Consider the following 16,101-nt stretch of genomic DNA (forward strand, 5'->3'; position numbering starts at 1 on the left):
GTAGTCCTCAGGCAAATTCTTTAAGCCTTTTGGTTGCATTTTCCATTTCATTTTGTTATAAATAATAAGTCAGAACACATGTCTTGAATTGCTTAAGATCTAAAACATATGTTTGTGTAGTGAGACCACAGAGGTAGAACGACAGAACCTGAAGCCAATTTTGTTTTTAGCAGAGACTTTAGATGTCTGTTTAACACATTTATTGAAAAGTAATTTTTGTTCATCCAATATGCCATGCTGTCAAGAAACATACCAAAGAAGAAGACCAACTTCCTGTCCTCCAGGAGCATATAATCTTTTTGGAGAGCAAATAGTCTCATTCTTCAGTGCCCTTCTTCATGCGCGGTGAATACCAGTTTAAGGAACTAGAGGTTCAAAAAACGTAATCAGAGTAAAGTTAAGTTGAAGAGGGTTGCACTGTCCCCCTTTAGGTCAGTTCCAAGCCTAAGAGGAATTTTTACCTATTATCTTTGAGCCCTTCAGTAAGGGCTATGGATCTGTCAACTGAGTATGATGGCTCAGATCTAATTTATAAAAATGTTCCTTTGGCCCCTACAAGAATGCAGTTCTCCTATTCATGCACATAGTTACCTGGCTCTACAGCAGAAACTTAGATACAAAACCCATTTCATAGGTCAGCCTATCTCCTTTTGGTGAAGAAGGTTTTGTCTGCTCAGATATGCCTCCCTTAAACTTCGTGTCTTTCACCACTAACTTGGAGACACCTTCCTGCTCTTTCTGGAAATTTCTGATCCTTAAACCATTATACTTCTTCTTTTCCTGTTCACAGTTTGCTTGAGGAAGGTCTGGGAGGTAACAGTATTGTGGAACAACCCTGAGTTAGAACTTCGGCTCCCCACTACTTACTAATTGGAGCCCCAATGTTCTTGATTGTAAAATAGATAAAACCATTAACAACTGCCTTCCTGGGCAGATTGATGAAATGATTACAGCATGTAAAGCTGGTGCCTTTATAAGTATTGGCTTCTGTCTCCTTTTCCTAATGAAACCTTAAATTCTTCCTCTAGGCTGTAGACCATCCCATGCTGATCCGCAGTCACCTTTACTTTTTTAAAAAGCCTTTGTGGTTCTAGATCCTAAATACATCCCTGAACCAGTTCTCTTTGTTCTGTGAGCATTGCCCTCGCTTGGACCAACCAGCTTTATTTCCAGATGAAGCTCAGCTTTTTTTTTTTTTTTTTTTTTTAATCACTATCACCACCACTACCACCTACTGTTATAAACTAAATCATGGTACCACCTTTTCAGGGGGTCACCATTGTAAACATCCTACAGGTCCCAGGAAACTGGTGAATTAGTTTGCTAGGGCTGCCATAACAAAAATACTACAGGCTGGGTGGTTTAAACAACAGAAATATATTTGCTCCCAGTTCTGGAGGCTGGAGGTCCAAGATCAAGATCAATAGGTTTGATTACGTCTGAGACCTCTCTCCCTATCTTGCAAATGTCCACTTTCTCACTGTCCTCACATGCTCTTTCCTTTATGCATACATCATCCCTGGTGTCTCCTTGTGTGTCCTATTCCCTCTTCTTATAAAGACACCATTCAAATTGGATTAGAGCCCACCATAATGGCCTCATTTTAACTTAACTGCCTCTTTAAAGGCCCTATCCCCAATACAAACATGTTCTGAGGTAGTAGAGGTTAAGGTGTCAAGATATGAATTTTGGGGAGAGATAATTCAGCCCATAACAACTGGTTCTTTCACAAGGTGCAGGGGAGTGAAGAGGGAGCCCTGAGTTGCAGCATGGTGTAAGTATTCCCACTGTGGCCTACTTCAAGCTACCAATAGTTGAGCAACCAGTTCCCAAATTTCCTGAACATTTGGTATTTGATCTTACAAGCTAGTAAAAGCTGGCTCCAACACATGGCTTGTACAGATTCCAGCCAAATGTTCCTTCTTTTATTGGGATGGGGGGGGTCTTCCTGTATTCTGTACACCTCATCAGACTTTGTAAGACCTTCTACTATGTCCTTCTTTCAGCAGAGGGACGCTTCCAATTTTTAGCCCATTTGCAGTGCTAAAGTGATTGACATCCCTTTGAGCTCAATCAATTCCCCAGCCCTTCTAGGATTAGATTATAAATTCACTCACCTCCTGAGGATGGTAACCCATTCTCTCTACCCTTGAGAAGTTGGTGATCAGGAAGTTTTCCTTCCTTTCTCCCTCCCTCCCTCCCTCCCTCCCTCCCTTCCATCCTTCCTTCCTTCCTTCCTTCCTTCCTTCCTTCCTTCCTTCCTTCCTTCCTTCCTCCCTCCCTCTCCCTCCCTCCCTCCCTATCTCCCTCTCTCCCTTTCTCTCTTTCTCCCCTTCCCTCCCTCCCTCCCTTCCTTCCTTCCTTCCTTCCTCCCTCTCTGTCCCTCCCTCTCTCCCTCTCTCCCTTTCTCCCCTTTCCTTCCCCCTCCCTCCCTCCTTCCCTCTCTCTTTCTCTTTCTTTCTTTTTTTCTTCTTTCTTTTTCTTTTTCTTTTTCTTTCTTTCTCTCTCTCTCTCTTCTTTCTCCTTTTCTTTCTTTATTTCTTTCCATCTGAAGTGCAGTGATATTTATTTAAACCCAAAGCGACATATATACAAATAATTTCACTTAGGGCCAAAGAAGGAAAAACTCGTTAAATTTGCTCCATTTTCTCCACTTCTTAACTGGTTTGTGGGAGCAGTGGAATAAGAAAAGAGTAAGTCAAGCTTGGGAGAGTTAAACAAGAAAAAGATTTAGACATGCCCTAGCATGGAAAATAATGGTCTTTATCTTTTACCATTCATGTCCAACACTGCATGACTGCTCATAATTCTAGGTAAAGAGAATCTAATATTTTAAACAATTTAAGAATTTTCCAATAAGGTAGCACTCCAGCCAAACAATGCACCAAGAAGAACAAATCCCCTTAATTTTCTAATTTCTTATTTGATTCTGACAGCTTTGGAAGAGTAACAGGAAGTATCTTTTGATGAAGAAATTCCAAACTGGCTTCAATTGAAAAAAATTCTTGAATCTACTTTGTGAGACACTTTTAATTTCTGGCTTTTGTTTAATCATCATAATTTAATAGATTCAGGAAAGTTTTTGGCCTTCAAGTCAAATAATTATGATAACCTCATTCCAAGTTTGTGTCTGCATATCTCAGAGTCAAATGGATAGTGAATCTATTTGATTTTCTACTTTGATTATGAAATTAACCAGATAGTTCCCAAATTTCTATTTTGTTTAGTGTGATGTCCAGCCTCCAGTGATCCTCTCCTCCTGGTGTTCATGCCCCCAGGGAAGTTTTTCCTATATTGAATGGGACTAACCTCTATTAGCAGTAGAATACTATGCAGAAGTATCATGGAAAACAGTGCAACTTCTGTTTTGCTCTTTCTTAGCTTACTAACAGCTTCTGTGTCCGAAAGCACTCAAACCCTGTAGAGAGGTTTATAGGGGGAGAAACAGAAGCCTCCCGCCAACTGTTGGTATTAAGTGTCAGCCTGTAAATAACCCCTGGAAGTGGATCCTCCAGCCCCAGTCAAGCCTTCAGAAGACTACAGTATCAGCTGATACCTTGACTACAACCTCATGAGAGCTCCCAAGCCGGAACTGCCCAGCTAAGTTGTCTCTGAATTCCTGGCCCACAGAAACTGTGTGAAAGAATAAATGCTTCTTTTGGTTTTAAACTGCTAAGTTTTGGTATAATTTGTTATGTAGCAATAGAAAACTAATATACTCAGTTAGGCATTTAATACCTAATATTCAGAGATCCAGTGTTTATAAATCTTTCAGGTTCAGGAAACAAACAAAAGGCTCCACTTTAATTCCTGTGATAAACATTTATGAGTTTTTGCAATTCCTGGCCTTTGAACTCCCCTCTTGTGTTTGTGAATTTTCCACCTTCTGAGTCTTGGTGAGATGTAGAGCATTTGCTTCCACTCTAGACCCAGAAAATGCAGAATACTTACTTTGCCAGTCTGTCTAGAAGTTGTTGGACAAGTGCCCAGGCATGATTTGTCAAGCACACTTGCTCACCGTAATGGTGGTATTGTAAGCTATGGCATCCATTGTGGTCCGGTAGTTATGACAGCAGTGCTACTCCTCATTAGACTGGTTTGTTCCTGCCCATCTCCCAGTGCTGGTTTTCCAGCTACAGAGATTCCTTCAGCTACCCAGTATTACTAATTTTCTTTTGTGCGTAAATCATTTTTTGTGTGTAAATCATCATGATGCAGTATGCATATCCAATGGAAATCACAAGGGCATCAGATACATCCAAAGGTCAATTGGAACTGCCTGAGAGAGAGGATTACTTCATTCTGGCCTTTTGAATCAGTCTTCAAAGGCACAACTTAACTGGCAGAAAGTTGAAGCACGATACAGAAAGAAAAAGGTTAAGGGGACAGAGTAGCTTTAAGATAAATCATTATAGGTAAGCATCAGTGCACCCAGAGTTTGGGACCCTCAAACACTGATGATTTATGAATGAAATGCTTCTCAAAGTCCAAGTTTTTCTGCTTCAGTAGTTTTATAATTACATGCTTACTAACTTACTAAAAATTACTTCAAACTGTTCATTAACTTCAAGAAACAGAGGCATCAAGAAATGAAAAACAAAATTAATTTTAAAGTGATACTAGTTAAAGCAAGGACACAGACAATGAAATTTAAGTTGCACACAACTTAATATAATTGAAACCAGCTATAAAAGTATGAGACAGTCATAAATATCAGACTGTTAAATTGTTTTCCCAAGTAATTAAAAAGCCATATCCATGACAGAACTTAGTTTTAATGTTTCATCTTTTTCCTCATAAGCCTTTGATTAATTCTTGAATTACAAATTCTCATAAACTCTGGCATTTTTAGGATGGTAGACAAGTCTGTAGGGAGGCCAGAGGAATTACCTACATGAAGAATAAGTAAAAATGCAGAATCACAGCTTTCTATAGGTTAAACTTAGACAACTCTGCCCCAGCCTTATTGGGTTTCCTCTTAGAAACCTGTCAACTCTAAACTCAATCCCTCTACATGGCCTTAGCAAACCTGATAATTCTTACCCCACCTTTTGGCAAGCAAGTACATTGGGTTGTCTTTGTATCTTTTATCTTTTGGAAATTTTTATTTTTAATTACACTGACTACACGAACACATTCTTGGTACAAAATCCAAAACATTACGGATCAAGCCAAAACCTCTCTTCACTACTAACCACAGTTCGAGTCCCCTGTACATGCTTGCAAACTTCCAGATGTTTTTCTATGTACCTACTGGATTATATAGATACAGGTGTAAAGCTCAGCCTCCACTCTGAGTTGCAAGGTAAATCATTAATATTTAGAGTACTTGGGGCGCCTGGGTGGCTCAGTAGGTTAAGCGTCTACCTTTGGCTCAGGTCATGATCCCAGGGTCCTGGGATCGAGCCCTGCATCGGGCTCCCTGCTCAGCAGGAAGCCTGCTTCTCCCTCTCCCACTCCCCCTGCTTGTGTTCCCTCTCTCGCTGTTTCTCTCTCTGTCAAATAAATAAATAAAATCTTTTAAAAAAATATTTAGAGTACTTATTCTGGTAGCATAAAAAACATTGTTCCTAGTTCATTGGCCCCTTTCCTCCTCTCTTCTGCTACGGCTGCATAATATTCTACATATATATATATATATGTATGTATATATATACATTATAATATTCCATTTTATATATTCCATTATAATATTATAATATTCCATTATGTCATATTATTATAATATTCCATAATATTCCATATATATATATATAACACATCTTCCTTATCCATTCATCTATCAATGGACTCTTAGATTGCCTCCCTATCTTGGTTATTGTAAATAATGTAATAAACATATAAACATAGGGGTGCACATATCCTTTTGAATTCGTGTTTTTGTTTTCTTTGGGTAAATACCCAGTAGTGGAATTATTACATCATATGGTAATCCTATCTTTAATTTTTTGAGAAACCACCATACTGTTTTCTGCAGTTGACTTACCAATCTACATTCCCACCCACAGTACACAAGTATTCCATTTATGACAATATGGGTGGACCTAGAAGGTATTATGCTAAGTAAAATGAGTCAGACTGAGAAAGAAAAATACCACGTGATTTCACTCTTATGCAGAATCTAAAACAAAAAAAGAATAAACAGACAAAAAGCAGAATTGGATCTGTAAACACAGAGAACAAACTGAGGGTTGCCAGAGAGGAGAGGTGTGGGGAGGATGGGCAAAACGGGTAAAGGGGAGTGGGAAGTACAGGCTCCCAGTCATGGACTGAATAAGTCACAGGAATAAAAGGCACAGCATAAGGAATATAGTCAATGACATTGTAATAGCATTGTATGGTGACAGATGGTATCTACCCTTGTGGGGAGCACAGCATAATGTTTACACTTGTGGAATGTGCACTATGCTGTGCACCTGAAACTAATATAACATCATGTGTCAACTATACTCAAATCAAAAGGTTAATTAAAATAAAATAGGATAAAAATAAGGTACATTTGGTGGCAATTAGGGAAGCATCTGGTCCTCTAAGTCATCTGTCTCACAGGCATTTGTGGAGAAAACCCTTGTTTCCCTCTGCCTGGCTCCTCAGAACTGGAGCCTGCCTTTGCCACATCAAGATGGGAAGAGTAGGAATCAGTCTACTGCTACTGCCTGTTAAAACAAGAGAATCCCTGCAAAGTCATCCAGGTTCTCTTCCTCCAAAATTCCCTCTGCCTTTCACCTCCTAAGCTCTGCCTGGGTGAGATAGCCCCCCAGAGTAATCTGTGTTCTCATCACTTACCCCATTTTCCCTTCTCTGCTCAGCTCAAGGTTGGTTGTTGCTGTTGTTTAGGTTCTGGGGAGGGTGGAGGGAAAAGATTCAGAATTCTCTCTGTTTCCCTAAAAGTATTTACACTATTGAAAACCAGAGTTAGGAAGGAGCATAGATGTAACATTCTTACCTTCTGCCCAAATATGTCTTTCTGCTAAGGTGATGAGCCTAAGATGGCCAAGCTTGAAATGAAAGGGGATACAGAGAGAATGGAATTATTAAAAAGACACTGAAAAAAAGTTGGTTTTTATACTTACTGTATATAAATTATATCATCCTAGATGTATTATTCTATAACTTGCTTTTTCTTCTTGTTCAATATGCCTTGAGGATATTTCCATGATGCTACATACGGTTCCACAAAAGTCATTCAATAACCAATTATTGAGTCCCTATTATGTGCCAGAGGCTGTATATATAGCACTGGAAAAATAGACTAAGTCTCTGTTCTTGTCAGCTTACATGTTAGAGAAGAAGAAAGATAATAGTCAAATGAGAATATGCATGAGTAATATAATATGAAGTGATGGATAAAAGGAGAAAGAAAGTGGGGTAAAGGGGCAGAGACAAAGGTGGTGTTTCAGACAGTCAGAGAGGATCCCTCTGCAGGGACAACCTCATTCTTTATAGCTAGCATGACAAAGCCCTGCAGAAGGATAGCAAGGTTTGTTTCCTGTTACAAATAATGCTGTAGTATTCCCTCCTTGTGCACATGAACAATAATACTTCGAGTAGATGCTGAAAAACAGAAATATTGAACCATCCTTGCAAACTGTTATCTGAAATGGTTATACTGATTTTTACTCCCATCAGAAACTGTTTGTTCCCCATAACCCTCTTAGTTAATACTATCAAAATTATTGATTTTACCAATCTGATGTACCCAAAAAATGGCATCTTGGATTTTTTTTTTTTTTTTTTTGTAATTGACACTTCCCTTTATTACTGAGGTTGACTATGGTTTCCTATGTTTATTAGACATTTATATTTCCAGTCTTGTAAAAATAGCTATACATATCCTTTGCCCATATTTCTATGGGATTTTTTTGTCTTTCTCTTTTGATTTGTTGGAGTTAATGTACTCAAGCTAATGAAGATTGTCTTACATATGTTGTAAATATTTTCTCTTATTTTATTCATCCTTTTAATACTCATACCTTCATCAGTCTTTATTATTTTAAATTTTTAAATTCAAATTCAGCACACATTTATTGAAGTACTCACTACATAAAAGACACTGTGCTAGGCCCTTTGGAAAATATAAAAATAGTTGAGACCTGACATCTGCCCTCATGGATCTCACAATTCAGTGTTGGGGACACATGTACACAAATATCTATAAAACCAAGGGTCTTAATAATCTACAAAGTACTGTAAAAAGAAGTACTATGGTGGGGCAATAACTAGCTCAGAACAAGGCACGTGGAAAAGTTTCACAGATGCAGTAGCAGTGAAGAGACAGCGGCTGTTTGAAAGGCAAGGATAGGTAAAAGTCTTCATCACAGGAGGAACAGCACAAGCCCAGCAGAAATGCAGCCAGGAAGGGTTGGGGAGAAGTTTATGGGAAAGCTGGATAATGGCTTTCTAGGTAGGAATAAGAGGAGTCAAGTCAGTAGAAGACCAGATTGAAAGGGTCGGGTGGAACTATCTTAATCTTCTATCCATAAATAAGAAATAAGTGATAACTTCTACAATTCATAATCTCCCTGAAAGGTAGTCATTAACAAAATGAAGAACATTGTTGACTGTGAGACGTTAAGTAAAGATTTGGAGTGACTGGGAGAACATGGATGGCCTCGTCCGAAAGCTTGACAACAGCCTGAAGATGGATGCTCTGCAGCCCCTAGCGTGTGCGTGCACACTGCTCGTGTGTCTGCTGATGGCCGCAGGCTGGAGAGAACCCTCGCCTGAGAACAGCTGCAGTTGGCAAGTCTTGGGTCTGTTTTACCATCCTGCAGAGGTAGAAGTTGGATAGCTTATGCACTATGACTTCACAGTCCTCTGGGGAGGCTGCCAAAAAAAGCATGTTTTGGATAGGAATCTGAAAAAAAGTAAAAAGAAAAAAAAATAAAAATTTGAAATACCCGAGAGGAGTTTGGCATAGGGATAAGGTTTCACATCCAGCTCCTCCCTAGGCTCTGCCATTTAATCATCCTCCAGGACACAGGGGCTGCCATGGATAGTGTTTAGGCCTCCTTGGGCTGCATCAGCAAACACCCTCCTTTGATAGGCAGTTGGAAAGTAACGGGATTTGGGTTTTAGTTGCAAGGGAATGGTGGAAAATGTTACAAACAGCCGACCTCCTTTGCCCTCACTGAAATGGCTGCCTGTCTCCACACATTTTATGTTGCTTTAGGGAGAATGACAAAAGACAGATGCTTCTTGCTGGAATGGGAGTTGTTTAATCTTTCTTTCGAGTCCCAAGACAGTTACTGTAGTTTCTTGGAGCAGACATCTTGGGCTACTCCTTGGTTTTCAATGTCTTATAAATGGTGTTGTGTTGTGATTTTCCATTATATGGAATACAGAAAAATCTGTAAGAGAGATTTTTTTTTTTAAGGTGTTATGTAGTAGATGGTGTCCTCGGGCCAAAAGCCTTAAACTGGGTGTGTATAAATTGTAAATAAACTGTAAGCTGTTTTAGTCAGACACAAAATACATAACCTGGTCTGGCCTCATCTCCTACAGAACATCAGCTAGGTATACAAAGATGCTTATGTCCATTTCAAGGGTCGCTAGGAATATCCAGAATCATCTTTCCACTAGCATGACCTATTTTCACAGTACCCACAAAAGAGAACTGCTTTCTCTCCAGGTTTTGCGGCCCCCATGGGACCCCAGAAAGCTGCACAGTAGACAGAAATGCCCTTCAGAAACATAGTAAAACTCATATGTTAGCACCAACCACCCTGCTCTCTGCTCCTCTCTCTTTTCATAAAGACAATGAGTTTCATAAAGGTAATGAGATAAAAGAGAAACTAACAGGATGTGATGTACTCAAGCATTTTCATCATGTTAAGGCACAAGAGCAAATAATTAATCTCATACACAACCTCACTTTCCCAGGAGGAGCACATTCTTATTAACAGGCAAATCATGACAGCAATTTGGAAAGTGATTCATTTCTCCTAAAAGTCTTAACATTTGATGGGACGTCACATATCTTTTTGTTTTAGTGCATCTTGCTTAAGTTTGTTTGTTTGTTTTTTTTTATTTTGAGCCTGTGTATGTTTTTTTCTCTCTCTCTTTTGTTAAATTTTCAAATTGCCTTGATTAGGCTCATGGCCTCCTCCTACCTGCGCAGAGATGATCCCTTTTTCCCTCCCTAGTGATTTTCATACCTCAACAGAGCTCTCTCCTCAGTGTGTAGGAACTTCAAGGTAGACAACACAGCTGGAAATGGAAATCTATGTCTGTGGTTGTCTGTGTGTGGGGTCTCTGTGTTTTAGGTAGGAGAGATATTTTAGGGCAGAGCACACTGCCTTTTTTTTTTTTTTTTTTTTTTTGCTTTCCTATGTGTGCATAAAAGACATTTGAAAGCTGGGATGAATAACAAGAATTTGTGTTTCTATAGCATTTTCCCCAAGGACATTTATAAGTTTATAAAATTATCCTCAAAAACCTTCTCTTCAGCTGGGTTAAGAGCAAGAATTATTTTCATATTTCATTAGAGGAAACCAAGATAAAGAGAAGCATCTCAACTCTGTCAGCTTTACCCTGCTCAGGAATGGAACCCCGCCCTTCGGAGATGAGTGACATCATCCCGCCAACCCACTGCCTCTCTAGGCCGAGCTCCCCTGCCTTTCTTTGGTTGTCCGCTGTGTATAAGCCAATGTTCTTGGCTCCTCATCTGATCTTAAAATCAGTGTTGGGTGAATCAGAAGATTTGGACATTCTGTTCAGAAAATGTTATAAATTCATCAAGATTTGCTCGATCTGCAAAACTCTTCTGGCATTCTCAATAAAATAGCAGTCTTGTGTCCCCAGATGACTTCCTGAAACACAGGACTTGTGTGGGATGATATAGTTACCCCATGACCTGGTAAGAGACACGCTCTGTCACAATCCCCTGCCTTTACCCATGCTGGCTGTCCCCTTTCTTCCCTGCTCTTGTCCACCTGCAGCATTCCTGTGCATCTTTTAGAACTCAGCTTGACTGTTACCAACTTCTTCACTAAGGCTTCTCAGGCATTCTCCTCACCGAAGCTCCAGTTTTTGTTCAGGTCTCTCTATTCATTCCTCTCCCACTAGGATATGTGCCTGGTAAAATGTGCTGACTTTAGCCCAGCTCCACAGAAGTCCTGATCAATGCAAAGAAAATCTCAGTCTTTGCCAGAGATTAGATAAAGAATTGTCCTGTGGCTTTGGCCAATTAGGCAAGAGTAGAAACGAATGTGGGGCTGTTGGTCCTCATGAGTAAGACGGGATTTGAGGAAGAGATGGTCAATCCTCTTCCTCTGAACATGACATATGGCCTTGGGGGAGCTGCCGCCTTCTCATTTCCAGCCTGAGGATGAAGCAAACACTGAAAATGGCAGAGCACAGATGAGGATAAAATCCAGGCCCTTCAAGATTTCATAGAGCCATTGAAACAACCAGATTGAAGTTGGTTCTACTTCTGGATGACTCCTTCTTCTTCTTCTTCTTCTTCTTCTTCTTCTTCTTCTTCTTTTAAAGATTTTATTTATTTGAGAAAGAAAGAATGAGTGAGAGAGAGAGAGCATGAGTAAGGGCAGGGGGCAGAGGGAGAGGGAGAAGCCGACTCCCAGCTGAAAGGGAGCCTGATGTGGGGCTAGATCCCAGGACCCTGAAATTAGGACCTGAGCCAAAGGCAAATGCTTAACTCACTGAGCCTTCCAGGCGCCCCTTCTGGATGCCTTCTTATGTAAAATAATAAATGTTTTTATTGATTAAGTCAGAACCCTACTTTCTGTTTATTGCTGCTGAAAGCTTCCTAATTCATCCAATGCTTTTCCTGACCTTCAACCTACAAGTTGAGCCAGAATTGAGTATTCCTTCCTTTGATTGCTCTGGCACTGTGTACTTACCTCCATTACAGCATCAGTATTGGGTTTTCATGATCTGTCTTTCCTTGCTGGTTTCTTGTTATCTTTTACTTATAAACTTTAAATCCCAGACCAGTTTCTTGGTCACCCTTGGTTTCTCATCACCCAAGCGGCAACTGCTGCCTTCTGTGTACTGTTTTCCCCAGGATGTGGGTAGGGTTCCCTCTTCCTTCACTTCTAAATCACTATTAATCAAATGAAGGCTGTTGTATATATGTATATATGTATATATGACTTTAACTAAATGCTAACAGAAAGGCATCCTTAATTCGAGAATTCTCTAGCTACCCCACCATGGAGAATTTACAACCACCCAACTTTCTTTTTGTAGCTAAGGCCTAGTCTACTTCTTTTACCTGATTCCTCAAGGGTCCCCAGATTCTCATCTTTGGAGCCCAGAAACAGAACTTTTTTTAAAAAATTATGCTGACCATTTTAGTTCCCTTTATTTTGGTTTTCCCAATGAATTTTACGACCTGAGCTTTACCTTTGCTCTCTAAACTGTTGGTGTATTTCCCTAAACATAAAAAATTTCCCCTTCTGTCTCTTTCTGCTTCCAAATTGTAGAAAGGACTGAAGTAAGATTTAAACAAGTGATTTTTAAAATCTCTCCATTGCACTTGTATTCTCAAAGCTTAAATGTGGGGGCACCTGGGTGGCTCAGTTGGTTAAGTGTCCAACTCTTGATTTCGGCTCAGGTAATGACTCAGGGTCATGAAATCGAGCCCTGCATTAAGCTCAGTGGTCGGCCGGGAGTCTGCTGGAGATTCTCTTCCTCTCTCTCTGCCCCTCCCCCCCTCAAAAAAATAAATAAATCTTTTTTAAAAAAAAAAAAGCTTAAATGTGGTATCCTTGACATGTGGTGACACTCAGTTTTTAATAATATCCAATCCTTCCTTGAAGATAGTAATTAATTTCATGAATATTTCATGTGTTATTTCACTTTTTCATTTTGTCCTTTTTTTGAAGACTCCCATAAATTCCCTCTTGCACCCCAATTCTCACTCCAAACAAAACAAACTATAAGGTCCACTTTGCGAGTGCTCTCATCAGCAAGCAAGGCAGGTCCACACTCCAGCTGGCTTCTTAGGAACACCCTACAGTCACTGAACTCTGAGTGTCTTAATTTCTTTTTTGTAAATCGAGGAAGTTGGTCTATTTATCTGCAACTTCCTTCCAGCTTTAAAATACTACATAGGCCTCAAAGTCCTGGGCCATGAGAAACGGGGCTGGACCCAAGAAGTAGAGGAGGCCGGCTAATTTTATTTGTAGCTCGAACCATCTGCTGCCGTTAACACTAACAAGCAGCTATTTGGTTCTTTAGTGATCGAAGATCTCCACGCTCCATTTAAGAAATAAGAGAATACTGATCTTGGTTTAACCACCAAGAGATTCTCACATTTCCTCTTTCCCTGAAACTAGACTATTAATATCCACCCTTATCTCATTTGATAAACAAAATGTTTCTACCAAAACTGAGTGGCAGGAGTTGTACAATTCAAGTTTGGGAACCAAACATTTTTTTCTCTTTAATTTTGACAATTGTTTTCTTCCTTCTGTAATTGTCCCAAAATTACCCCCAGAAAACCTAAAGAATTAATGAATGTAGAGACAGTTGAGTGGAAAAATTAAAGAAAAAAATACAGGATCACTATCTGAGGCTAGATTTTAGCTGTCTTCAAAATGTTAAAGAATTAAGTTGAAGCACCATCTAGTGGCTCTCAATTATGTTTTGCTAAAGGTTGCTCCCAATTTTCCTCAATTTAGGGCCGCAATTAATTTGTTTTGCATGTATATATATATATGTATGCATATGTGTGCTTAAGAAAGAAAAATGTTTTTTATCTTTATGCAGGGCTAAGAGGTTGAGAGAAAGTAGCTAGAGCTTTTTACTCTTCCAATCTGACATCACATAGAAAATCATGGCAGTGAAGAAGCGTGAATTCAGATAAATCTCTTCCATGAAAAATGGAGTCCTTTCATTTCAATGATGGCAGAAAAAAGCATTAACACAATAAAGCCCCACAGATTTCAGTTCCTCTGTTTCTCCTGATCAGATCCTCTCTTAAGAGCCCACAACAGTGTCTTTATCTTCCCAATCTGTAATGCAGACATGTCCTCACATGTGTAGGGATTGGCTGACTATTAGATGATTTTGCACATCTCCAGATTCCCAAGCCCTTTCCTATCACAAGCCCACAGTATCCTTCAGCTTTACATAACCAGCAATTCTTCTGGAACTATCATGGAGATGCTCTTATACCTATGATTGCTATCTTCTGAAGTTATGTCTGTTTCATAATCTCTATGGGAAGAATGAAAATAGAACATGAAAAATGCACATGAATAGAATATAACCTGTGTTGCAAGATTAACAGCAAACTTTGAAATTGGCAAAGTAGGTACTTGTGTTAACCAGGGTTAAATTCAACTGTGTATGGAGTAAAACTCAAAATAACAGTGGCATGAACACAATAGTGTATTTTCTCTTACATAAAAGAATCTTGTGGTAGGTATTCTAGGGTTAGTATGGCAACTCCATGGTCATTAGGACCCAGGATCCTTCTGTGTTTCTTTTCCATCATCTTAGTGTATGGCTTCCATCCTCAATGCTACCCATGGCCCAAGCTGGCTGCTGGACCTCTAGTTATTACACCAGTGTTGTAGTCCAGGAGATAAGGAGGAAAAGCAAAAGAGGATCTCTTCTTTCTCTTTAAAGAGATATCCTAAAAATATCACACAAGATATGTGCTTACACCTTATTTGAGAAAATTTTAATGGGTAGTCATATTCAGTTGCAAGGGAAACTGAGAAATGTCTTTTAGTTAAATGTGTCTCCATACAAAATAAAATTGGAATCATGTCTTTAAGCACTGTATCAGAGATCTAATACTGCAATAATGCTGTGTAACAATCACAAAACCTCTGTGGCAACAATTGCTTAAATGACTGGGATCATCTGAGGGTCAGCTAGGCAGCTCTTCTGACCTTGACTGAGCTTCTCCCTTGTCTAAGAGATGACTAACTGTTGCATTCTCTAGGCTGGCTTCAACAGTGAGGTGGCAAACGGGACTAGGATGAGCCAGCTCTGCCTTGCATGTGTCTCAACCTCCAGCAGACTAGCCCAGGCATGTTCTCATGGACTAGCAACAGAAACACACAGGACTTCTTGAGATGTAAGCTCAAAACTGGTACACTGCCATTTCTGCCTCATTTGATTGGCTAAAGCAAATTCCATGTGTTAGAGAAACATGTGCTTACTTTATGTTTCCAACTCAAAAATCACTGACCGATTACATGGACTGAGGGAGGGAGAAAGATCTGGAGTCATGAATACAATCTACCACAAAGAGAAAGGGGAAGATGAGCATTGGCTTAGGCAACTAGCAATCAGTGCCTTGGTGTTTTTGAGTCTGTGACAGAACTATGGTACTAGACTTTTCCATTCTATGCCATTTTAAACACGAGGAAGTTATAATTTAAAAAAAAAGAGAGAGAAAGAAAAGAGCTAATATAAGTTATATATGAAATTATTTACTAGTTTATTTCTTGGCTCATGTTCAGTTACTAATGAAATAGGTATTAATCTTAGCACTTGTCCTATTCTTTACTGTAGGCAGAAACTAGCTAACTGTACCCAAACCCCGACTCTATTTTGTTGAGGCAGCTACACTACATTCTCCAACTTCCATAAAAGTGTGGCCATGTATCAAATTCTAGCCAATAGAACATAAACAGATGTCATTACTTCTCCAGGCCTGGTTCATAAAAACCTCCTACATAAAATCCCTCACTCTCTCTGTCTCTTTCCCATTCACCAGCTGAATGGAGAATACTCTGAGAAGGGCAGAGCTAGAGGGTAAAATGGTACCTTAGAGCAGAACCACTCCTGTTCCCTGACCTAGATCCACCAACCTGCCCTGGGATATGATGTGAGCAAGAATTAAACTTTTGTTGTATGAATGCACTAAGATTGGGAGGTTGTTTGTTTCAACAATTAGACTATCCTACTTATATGTTATCTTCCAGATAGTAGCCTCCATTCATTTTCTCCCTTTGAGCCTTCCTAAAAATAAAAGTAATAGCTTGAGGGGCGCCTGGGTGGCTCAGATGGTTAAGCAACTGCCTTTGGCTCAGGTCATGATCCCAGGGTCCTGGGATCGAGCCCCACATCGGGCGCCCTGCTCAGCGGGGAGCCTGCTTCTCCCCCTCCCTCTGC

The sequence above is a fragment of the Eumetopias jubatus genome, unplaced genomic scaffold, assembly GCF_037043125.1.
Source record: "Eumetopias jubatus isolate StellerSeaLion01/CBP00866 unplaced genomic scaffold, mEumJub1_p1.0 scaffold_1, whole genome shotgun sequence".
NCBI lineage: Eukaryota > Metazoa > Chordata > Mammalia > Carnivora > Otariidae > Eumetopias > Eumetopias jubatus.